Consider the following 9,720-nt stretch of genomic DNA (forward strand, 5'->3'; position numbering starts at 1 on the left):
TTTTGGTTATGGAGGGTAGTACATCAAGCTCCTTTAACTTTCCCTTAAATGGTGAAACCTAGGTAAGAATCTAGAGAAGTGCATGAGCATTGCCAATTTCACCCCTCATGCAACAATATTTAAACCATAGGCTTGATAAGTGTAGGTTGTGCATTTTGGCATTTACATAGCCTTCATTCATGAATTGGAGGACATAGACAATAATGGTGCAATTTTTCTAATGTTTCATGTAGCATTTGGTGTAGAATATATGTTTATAGGATTTGGGTATGAAAAGGGGTAAAAAAGGCACTTTCTCCTCACTTTTCTTCTAGAAACAATCGTAGTGCTTTGACCGCATCAATTGAAGGTCAATGAACATTGGAGGAGAGGAAATTTTTTAAACATCAATCAAATTAGAAGAGAGAAATGCATTGAAGAAAACAATGCCATGATGGTAAGCAAGCTATGAACTCGGGGGGTGCATTATTAAGGAACCCTAGAAGCGACGTGCGTTCAAGGGGAAATTAAAAAACCCCTTGCTTGTGAATTTTTCTTGGATAAAAATACCCCTTTTTCTATACAAACTTATAGATTTTTTTGAAAGTTCAATTAAAAAACCCCATATGTAAATACATTTTTGCAAATTTACCTAAATTTTTTGAATCAAAAAACCCTTCCATTTGAGCCCGTGTTGTATACTTATGTATTTTTGGGTGAATTCCTCGAGGCTATGAATTGGTTTGTTTTTTATGGTCTTGTAATCTAATGTGTCTTGTGGGTCTTCTAATGTGATAGTTGTTGAACTGTCATAGGAGGCATTTGAGGTGATGAATTATTTCCTCGAGGGTCCAATGTTCATAGCACATTTGGTCGAGATCACTAATTAGTCAAGCAGGAGGACATGTGGTCTTTCACATCAAATATTCACAGGGGCCTACTTAGTTGTTGAAGTGCATTCAATATTAATAAGATCATTTTGATCCATCACATGGCTTTCCTTAATGCATTTGACTCTAATACTCATGGCATGGAAATCATGGAAATAACTTTGTGTTTAGCTGCAAAAGAGGAGAGCCTTAGTGCTATTTATACTAGGAACTTACTTGGGGATTTCAAAGGCCTCTATTTTTAATGTATTAGAGGTAGTAAAGAAGAGATATAGGCTATGAAGGGGTGGAGAAATTGTAATATAGATATGCATTTTTTATTGCATTCTCATTCTTGCAAATACCATGTCATAAGTAAATTGTCACATTCATCTATGGTTAAATTTTGAATGTGTTATTGATGCAATATAAGGTAATGCTATTTTGAATTATAGAATATTAAACACACTACCTCCAAGTTTGTTGTGTAGAGACGTGAACCTTTTGTATGCAATCCTGTCCCTTTTCCTTCTTTTGTATCCAAAGTAGTTGCAAAATTATAACCAGCTCACCGAATTCTGAGCACTTTCCGACCGCGAGCCAGACTCTGAGCACTTTACAGCTCGAAATCCCCGACTCGGGCTGGTTCCACGACTCCAGCTCGCGGCGGCCATCGGCTGCTCGAGCTTGCTGGATTCCACGCATTGTCGAGCTCAGAAACCCCGTCGTCGGCGAATTCCCCGCGTGGTGGGCTGAGGGGAGGGGTTGTGGTAGAGGATGATGACAAGTGGAACCGTGGTCGAGGTCATAGGGAGTGAAAGGTGCAGGTCAAGATAAGGGGAGTGGGGTGTGATCGGACGGCTGAGATTTGATCTGAGGCGATTCAAAGGCAAAATCGAAAACTACGTCTTCTCTTTCTTAAACTTTCTGTTTCCTTTCATCGTCCACACCTCATCGCCAACAGAATTCTACTCTCCTTTGCCTCTTCCTTTGCTAATCTTCAACATCATCTTCAGGTTCTTCTTCCCTCTCGTCTTCATCGAACAATTATCTTTACTGCTTCTATATCTGCTTATTTCGAGCATGCACACGTTGCTTATTTCGAGCATGCACACGTTGCGTTGTTCTCATTTTACAACGGATTATATTGTACTAGTCAAAACCTTCCAAGTTTCACGTTTCTCATAAAATGCGTTCCAAAGTGCCTTAAGGGAATCGGCCCTCCTTCAACATGCTTGATCACCTCTGTTGAAGATTATACTACTTTTATAGATACGCCCTGAAGCATGAAAGCAAAGCAACTTAATGTCTTACGCTCGTTGTAAAATGCCTCCATCTTTTCAGGGTTGCGGATGCGAAATTACCTTACCATGTCCTGCACCCAGATCCAGTACTGAGAGATCTGTTGTTAAGCATGCCCCAGAGAAAACTCGTGAGTTGCTTCATCTAGCATTCTTTACTTTTCTGCACTAGCCACTCAAAGGATGTACTCCACAAGAATAATATTGGATGCAGCATGTTTTTCTTTCTTCACACGAAATCATCCCCATTCTAATTGTGCCAGATCTTATCGTGCAGGAATTGTGCTCTGTATAAGAGAATTGGAGTAGGCTAATCGCTGCTCTATGTGGTTTGTAGGTTTTCACTAATGCAGACAAGGTCCATGCTTCCAAGGTGTTAAACAGGATGGGTCTGGAAGATTGAGCGTGTTATTTGTTTCGACACATTCAACGCTACTAGCAATCTCCCTAGTCCCATGCGGATCATTAGTAAGCCTTCAATTGAGGCCTTCCAACGTGCCATTCAGATTGCTGGAGTTGATCCTAGCAAAACGGTATGTGATCTTCGTTATTGCTTGTCTTTAGAAAACGGAAAGGGGTAGATTTTGCAACCTTTGCTGACTCACGGGTTTGCAGCTCTTTTTTTATGACAGTCCTCGCAATGTTAAAGGAGCAAAAGCTACTGGTATGCAGACTGTTTTGGTAAGTTTAACTCTTACTTTAAGGAGAATTACGGGAATTACATTGTTACTCCATTGTGTTAATTCATTTTCTGGGAAATACATTTGAATGTCGATTGGACCCAATTTTTGCAGGTCGGGAGTCCAATCAAAGTGGAAGGAACAGATTTTGCCATAGACAGCATCCACGATATAAGAGAAGCAATACCTGAAATTTGGCAAGAACCAAATGCAATATCTCAAGCAGCACAGTGGCGAGGCTGAAGCAGTAGTTGATGAAGAGGCATTCCGAGGCAATCGATGTAGATCAGCTTTGTAATCTTAATAGGTACAACCATTTTTCCTTCCTTTGGCAGGCTTATTAAAGACTCAAAAATTTTACCCCTTTCTAGATCTGTAGGCTCCAAGGACCACTACTCTACCTTGGATATACATGGTTATGCCACTGTATGCGTACTTTACGACCATTTTTCCTTCCTTTGGCAGGCTTATTAAAGATTAAAAAATTTTACCCCTTTCTAGATCTGTAGGCTCCAAGGACCACTCCTCTACCTCAAGACATATACATGGTTATGCCACTGTATGCATACTCTACTTGTCCACATGTGCTTACATGCCCAACACAATGAGCAAACACAAGGCAGAGTTGTTCCTTAACAACAATACATGCTTCATCAAACATCGACTCTTCTTCTGTAGGCTGTCCTTTTTAATTTTCAGATCCGCTAACTCGTCCATGCTTTACCAATTTTCTTGGGCTTGTCCTTGCTAGGCTTACCCTTGCCAATTAACCTTCCCTTGGCTACATGCAACAAGGGCCTCGAATCTTTTCCAACGAACATCTTTTCATGAGGCACCTCCCTATAAAACACAACCTCCATCAGCTCAAAGATTCACAACTTTGACTTCTCCGCAATCATCATACTAATCACAAATGATCTGAGGAAGCATATTCAAAAGGAGCATGGCCATTGCATTCGTGTCCATCTTCTCACCAAATCCTGCCCTGATTGCCCTCAATAGTGAACAGCCAATTCTCGAGACTCGTGATCCTCGTAGAGTTTTATGTCTAATATGTATCCTTCAATATTGTGCAGGCTTCAAAGTCTGTCTCCGTAAGCTGAATGTGAGGTGAGGTATCATTGCTTCTGTCATTGTCCCATGCCTCACCATCCTTGCCTTCCCACCCTACAAACTCACCATGTTCGCAAGTTGCCCATGGTATCCATAATGGCCTTAGGCTTTAACTTCACGTCTATATTCACATTCCAAATCTTACGTGCCAATAGATGTCTCTGTATTTTTGCCTTCCATAAAGGGTAGTCAACTTGCCTCGCCCCACATGAAGTCATTGGATCTGACGAAAGTGGAACATGAAAACTGAAATATTCAACACCATGACTAGAGCCAGACAAAAATGTCACAGCAACCTAGATGCTAGCCTACCTACAGCCCTAACCTTCTTAACTACTCAACAGTGGTCTGAAAGTTCTATTAAGTAGTTCTGCAATAGTGGTCCCAAAGTACTATTAAGTGGTCTTAAACTAGCTTAAAGTGGTCCAGACGTACTACTTAGTGCTTCTAAGTGGTATAGAAGTTTAATAAAGTGCTACAAAAATACTTGTAAGAGCTATAAAAGTACTATTAAGTAGCTTTGAAGCACTATAAAGTCATCTTGAATCAGTATTAAGTGGTTTTGCAGTATTGTTAAAGTACTTATAAGACCTACAAAAGTACTATTAAGTGGTCCGTAAGTTCTCCTAAGTGCTTCTATGTGCTCCAGAAGTACTAATTAGTCCTTTTAACTGGGTTTTATTGATACATCTGTACCACTTTCAATGATACTTTTAATAGTTGTGTAATGTTTGTTAACATGATTGTCAATATGGCCCTTGAGGGGTCCCCTTTAGGGCCAAGGTCCATGTTGGCATACACATGATAAATCCTTGTCAATGTGTTTGTTAATATGGCCTTTGTCCCTAAAGGGGACCCCTCAAGGGCCATACTAACAAACCACTTACAAGTGTTTAAGAACTTCCACATATTTTAAAGTGATACTGAAGTACTTCCAAATACTTTAGTGCCACTTGGAAGAACTTTGGTATCACTTGGAAATACTTAAAGGTACACTTGGAAATACTTAAAGGTACACTTGGAAACACTTCAGTTTCACTTGAAAGTAATTTTGTGCCATTTACAGTTTTGCTAAAGTATTGTTAAGTGGTTCTGCAATATTATTAAATGGTGTTGAAGTACTGTTAAGTGGTCCAAAAGTTTTATAAACTGTTACAGCAGTACTTGTAAGTGCTACAAAAGTACGATTAAGTGGTCTTGAAGCACTATTTAGTGGTCCTAAAGTGGTTATGTAATACTATTATTAGCAACAAACACATGATAAATCCTTGTCAATGTGTTTATCAATATGGCCCTTAGGTTCTTCCAATTATTCAGATGGACTTCTAAGTGTTGTAGAGGTACTATTGACTGGTTTGTAAACAAATCTTAGATGTACTAAAGGACTTATAGGTGCTTCTTAGTGATCCATAAGTTCTATTAAGTGGTTCTACAATATAATTAAATTGTGCTAAAGTATTTGGTTCTGATTACCTTGCGTTTTGGTAGATGATCCACAAGGTCCCAAGTGTTGTTCTTCATTATGGAGCCATACTCTAACTGCATAGCCTCCATCCACCTATCATCGCCCTGTGCCTCTTTAAGACACTTGGGTTCTTCAGCACGGATCACCTCTGTCATCAATGCGTAGTTGACCAAGTGTTCCTACACCCTTCTTTGCTCCTCTAATCTCTTGGACTGGTGGTGTTCGGATGGTTTCTCCTCAATGGCTGGAGGTTCTTTGCCATCCAAAAGCTACTTTACCCACTTCAGGAATGGCCGTTGCCATTGTGGTTCTACAGGCTCTTCTTTATCTTCTTTATCTTGAATCCTCCCAAGCACCATTGGGGGAGTTCGGTCTGCTGTTGGTGGTTGTACTAGATGGATATCTTGGTCCTGGTTGTCTGGGAAGGAAGCATCCTCCTCCAATTGATGCAACTGTTCTGAGAAGACCACATCGCGACTTACAATTACCTTCTTGATAATAAGGTTACAGAGACGGTAACCCTTCGCCTCTTCACTGTAGCCCAAGAAAATACATTTCTGGCTCTTCGGTTCCCACTTGGTCCTGTTAGCATCAGGGACATGCACAAAACAGTCACTTCCAAAAACTCTGAAATGTGCAGCTGAAGGTTTCTTACTAGAAAAGGCTTGTAGTGGAGTCATCCTGTTCACAGCCTTCGTGTAGCTACGATTCAGGATGTAAATTACCGTGTTACATGCTTCAGCCCAGAAAGACTTTGGCAAATCTTTCCCTTTCATTATACTCTGGCCCATTTCGTAGATGATGCACATCTTGCGTTCTGCTACTCCATTTTGCTATGATATATGTGGTGGGGGTTTTTGCCTCTTGATCCTATGAATTTTGCAGTAACTTTCGAATTTAGTTGATGTGAACTCTCCACCTCTGTCTGATCTCAACTTCTTCACCTTCCTCCCCGATTCTTTCTCGACCATTACATGCCATTCCTTGAACCTACTAAAAGCCTCGTCTTTAGTCTTTAGGAAGTATATCCATATCCTTCTACTGTAGTCATCGATCAGTGTCATGAAGTAGTAGGAACCACCCAAAGCTTCCGTCTCCATCTTTTCGCAGAGGTCCGTGTGAACGAGCTCTAAAGGAGCCTTTGCCCTGCTGGCCTCTTTAAGAAAGGGCTGCCGATGCTGCTTGCCCCATCATGCAAGCTTCACATACATCGGGCAGATCTATAATTTCTGGTAGGTCTACAATTATTCCACTTTTATGCATCTCCTTTAAAGAACTAAGGCTTAGATGACCAAACCTCTCATGCCACAGCTTAGTGTTCTTCACATCAGCTCGAGCACTGAAAGCTGAGAGTTTGTAGATGTTGTTGCACCGTGTACCTTTACCAACAACCTTCCCTTGAAGATCTAGAGTCTGTGCACCATTCTTATCGAATTGAACTTTGAGGTCCCGATCCGTGATCGCAGAAACGGACAACAAGTTCCTCTTGATATCTGGCACATAAAGAACATCGGACAAGTGTTTTACAACTCCATCTGACTTGGGAGCAATCGTAACTTTTTCTTTTGCTAGACATTTTGCATCATTGCTGACTGCTACCAGGATGTCATTCCCTACCGGCTATAGAGAGGTATACCAATCCTTTCGACTGGTCATGTGGCGCGATGCACCACTGTCAATAATCCAAGGTTTTGTCGTCCGCAGGTACATGAACTGCCTCCGTGCAAATCTCCTCAATTGCTACGAACAGCTCTACTAGTACTGCCTGCGTGCTATTGCTGGACTCTTTCTTTACTCCGTTCTTCTCATCTGCAATCTTCCTTCGGTGTGCCCTACCTTGTTGCAATAGAAGCACTTTATCTTCTTCTTTCTCTTTTTATCATAAGAAGAAGATGGGTTACCAAAGTCCTTACCCTTACCTTTCTTTGATCTGGTCCAGAAAGCCGAATCTTCTCCAGTCCTCGTCTTTTGATGCATCTCCTCCTCCAGAAGCATCGTGTTGAAATCCTCAAAGTTGAGGAGCAGGTTTCTGCTCTGCATATTCAACGTCGTAACAAGACCATCATACTTTGGTGGGAGAATCCATATGCACCTTCGTGCTAGATTCTCGTTGGTGATGGTGATTCGCAGTCATGTGATCGCGTAGATTCTTCACCTTAGTAATGAACTTCTCTGCCGCTTCAGACTTAGACAATTTCTCGTTCGTGATTTGAGTCTCCAGATTCTGAATCCACATCTGATTGGTGGTCTCATACTGATTTTTCAAGACCATCCATGCCTTCTCCGCTGTGGTGACATGTTGAATTAACGCCATGACGGAATCACTTACATTGCAGACAATAGAACACAGCGCATCTGCATTTCTTCTTGTCCACGCGAGAATCTCATCTGTAGTTGGTACTATCTGTTGTCCTGCATTGGCTGGATCCGATCTTGCAACCGTTAAGTGGTTTGTAGTACTATTAAATAGTTATGAAGTACTATTAAGTGGTTCTTAGTGGTCCAAAGATACTATTAACCATTATTTGTTTTATGGTAGGTGGAGTTCTTCAAAAGATTCAAGGCCCGCTACCCAAAGATCAAGATTTCTCAAAGATGCTTTGAGTGCCTGAATCCCTTCTTTGTGCGCAAGTTGAAGGATAGACACACGTGCTACTGTGTTTCACATGTGCAAATGATATTTTTGAAATAATCATTCAATTACATGTGGTAGAAACAATTCGGGTTCCATGTGACATTATGCACATGTGCCTATGGTGTTTGTGACCATGGCATGATAAATTTTATGTGTGAAGCTGCAAATTCTATCTACAATATCACCATAACTTTTTGTGAATCATTACTATGCCCAAAACTAGTAGACGCATTGTTCCATAGTTATAAATGCTTAATGAGGCTGTGTGCTGATGTGGCATAACAAGGATGATGCTATGTCCTAACGAACAATAGATAATTACTTGCTCCTCCCTGTGAAGGTCTTTCAAGATATAGAGATAGGCAAACTTGATGAAGATGGTGAAAAGAAAAAGAGAAAGGATCTTCTAGTGCAACATATGAAATCTCCTCATTTTTTATCCTTCTTTACAAAGCACATCAAGAGTTTTATTCAGCACAACTTCATCTGCAGGTGGTAGGCTCAATAATACATAGATTGTACTAAGAACTTTCCATGTGATGTTTTGGTCTCAGTAATTGACTTTACTAAGAATTATACCTTTAAAGAGAAGAATAAAATACAGTCCATGCATTGGTACATTATCAGGTTACCATCTCAGTGCACATAACATATGTGCGCACTGATTCAACGATGTTAGGAAAACTCTCCACTTATATATTTCACATGACAAGACACATGACACCCTCTTTGTGCAACATTTATTTCTTTTACATGACCAATGGCTTAAACATCAAGGTCTTGCACTAAAACGTCATTGGGTGTAGTCAGATGGCTGTGCGACCCAGTTCAAAGCCCACAATCGAGCCCACCTCTCCCCCTATCAATGAGGGAAGGGGCCACTTTTTGAAATTTGAATTTTCAAATTTTGAATCTCCCTCCCTCCCTCTCTATCCCTCCCCCTCACTCGTCTCTCTCCACTCCCTCCCTCCTCCTCCCTCTCCCTCTCCCTCTTCATCTCCCTCTCCCTCCTCCTCTCCCCCCCTCCCTCTTGCTTCTCCTCCTCCCTCCTCCCTCTCCCCTCCTCCTACTATTTTTGGGCCTTCCTCCTCCCTCCTTCCTCTCCCCTCCTTCTCCAGCTACCCTACTCCCTCTCCTCTACTTCTCCCTCATGCAGTAGCTCTCCCCTCCTCCTCCCTCCTGTAACAACTCTCCATTCCTCCTTCCTTATGCAGTAGCTCCTTCTCTCCCTTCTACACCAGTGGCCCTACTCTCCTCCTCCTCTTCATCTTTCCTTGACCTACTTCTCCTCCTTCCTCTTCCTTGCTACTCTCTCCTTCTCATTGCTCCATATTTGCTAGCTCTTCCCTACATTTCAGCCTACATCACTGATACCTCTCCTTGAGTACTCATGGCACTATTTGAGGACATATCCAACAAGTACCATGTGAACCAATTGGAGGCTAAATATGCGAGCACACATTGTTTGGGATTTAGTTGAACTCCTCAAAGTGTGCTCCACAGTTGTTGATTGCAAGCGAAGAAGAATCTTGACCTTTGGGTGGATGGAACCTTGCATCCTTTAGACCTTGCCACCTAAAAGAGTCCTTTTCATACAATGCATGATGTTGTTTGGTTTATTGGCAATGGACATGATGGACTGCTTGGTTATTGCAATCGATCGTACCATTCTCAGACA

The 9,720-nt window shown here is 41.5% G+C and overlaps 1 pseudogene across 1 annotated transcript; it reads left to right on the forward strand.

Moving 5' to 3' along the window:
- Positions 1 to 1,356: 1,356 nt before the first annotated feature.
- On the forward strand, positions 1,357 to 3,421 carry LOC147890194 (uncharacterized protein C24B11.05-like; annotated as a pseudogene). The gene is made up of 5 exons (XR_015542703.1): positions 1,357 to 1,595; positions 2,193 to 2,280; positions 2,487 to 2,682; positions 2,765 to 2,830; positions 2,944 to 3,421. The product of XR_015542703.1 is annotated as an uncharacterized protein C24B11.05-like (transcript).
- The last annotated feature ends 6,299 nt before the right edge of the window (positions 3,422 to 9,720 follow it).

This window comes from Dipteris shenzhenensis, chromosome 19, assembly GCF_047967505.1.
Source record: "Dipteris shenzhenensis isolate YYH24624 ecotype China chromosome 19, Dip_SZ_1.0, whole genome shotgun sequence".
Classification (NCBI taxonomy): domain Eukaryota; kingdom Viridiplantae; phylum Streptophyta; class Polypodiopsida; order Gleicheniales; family Dipteridaceae; genus Dipteris; species Dipteris shenzhenensis.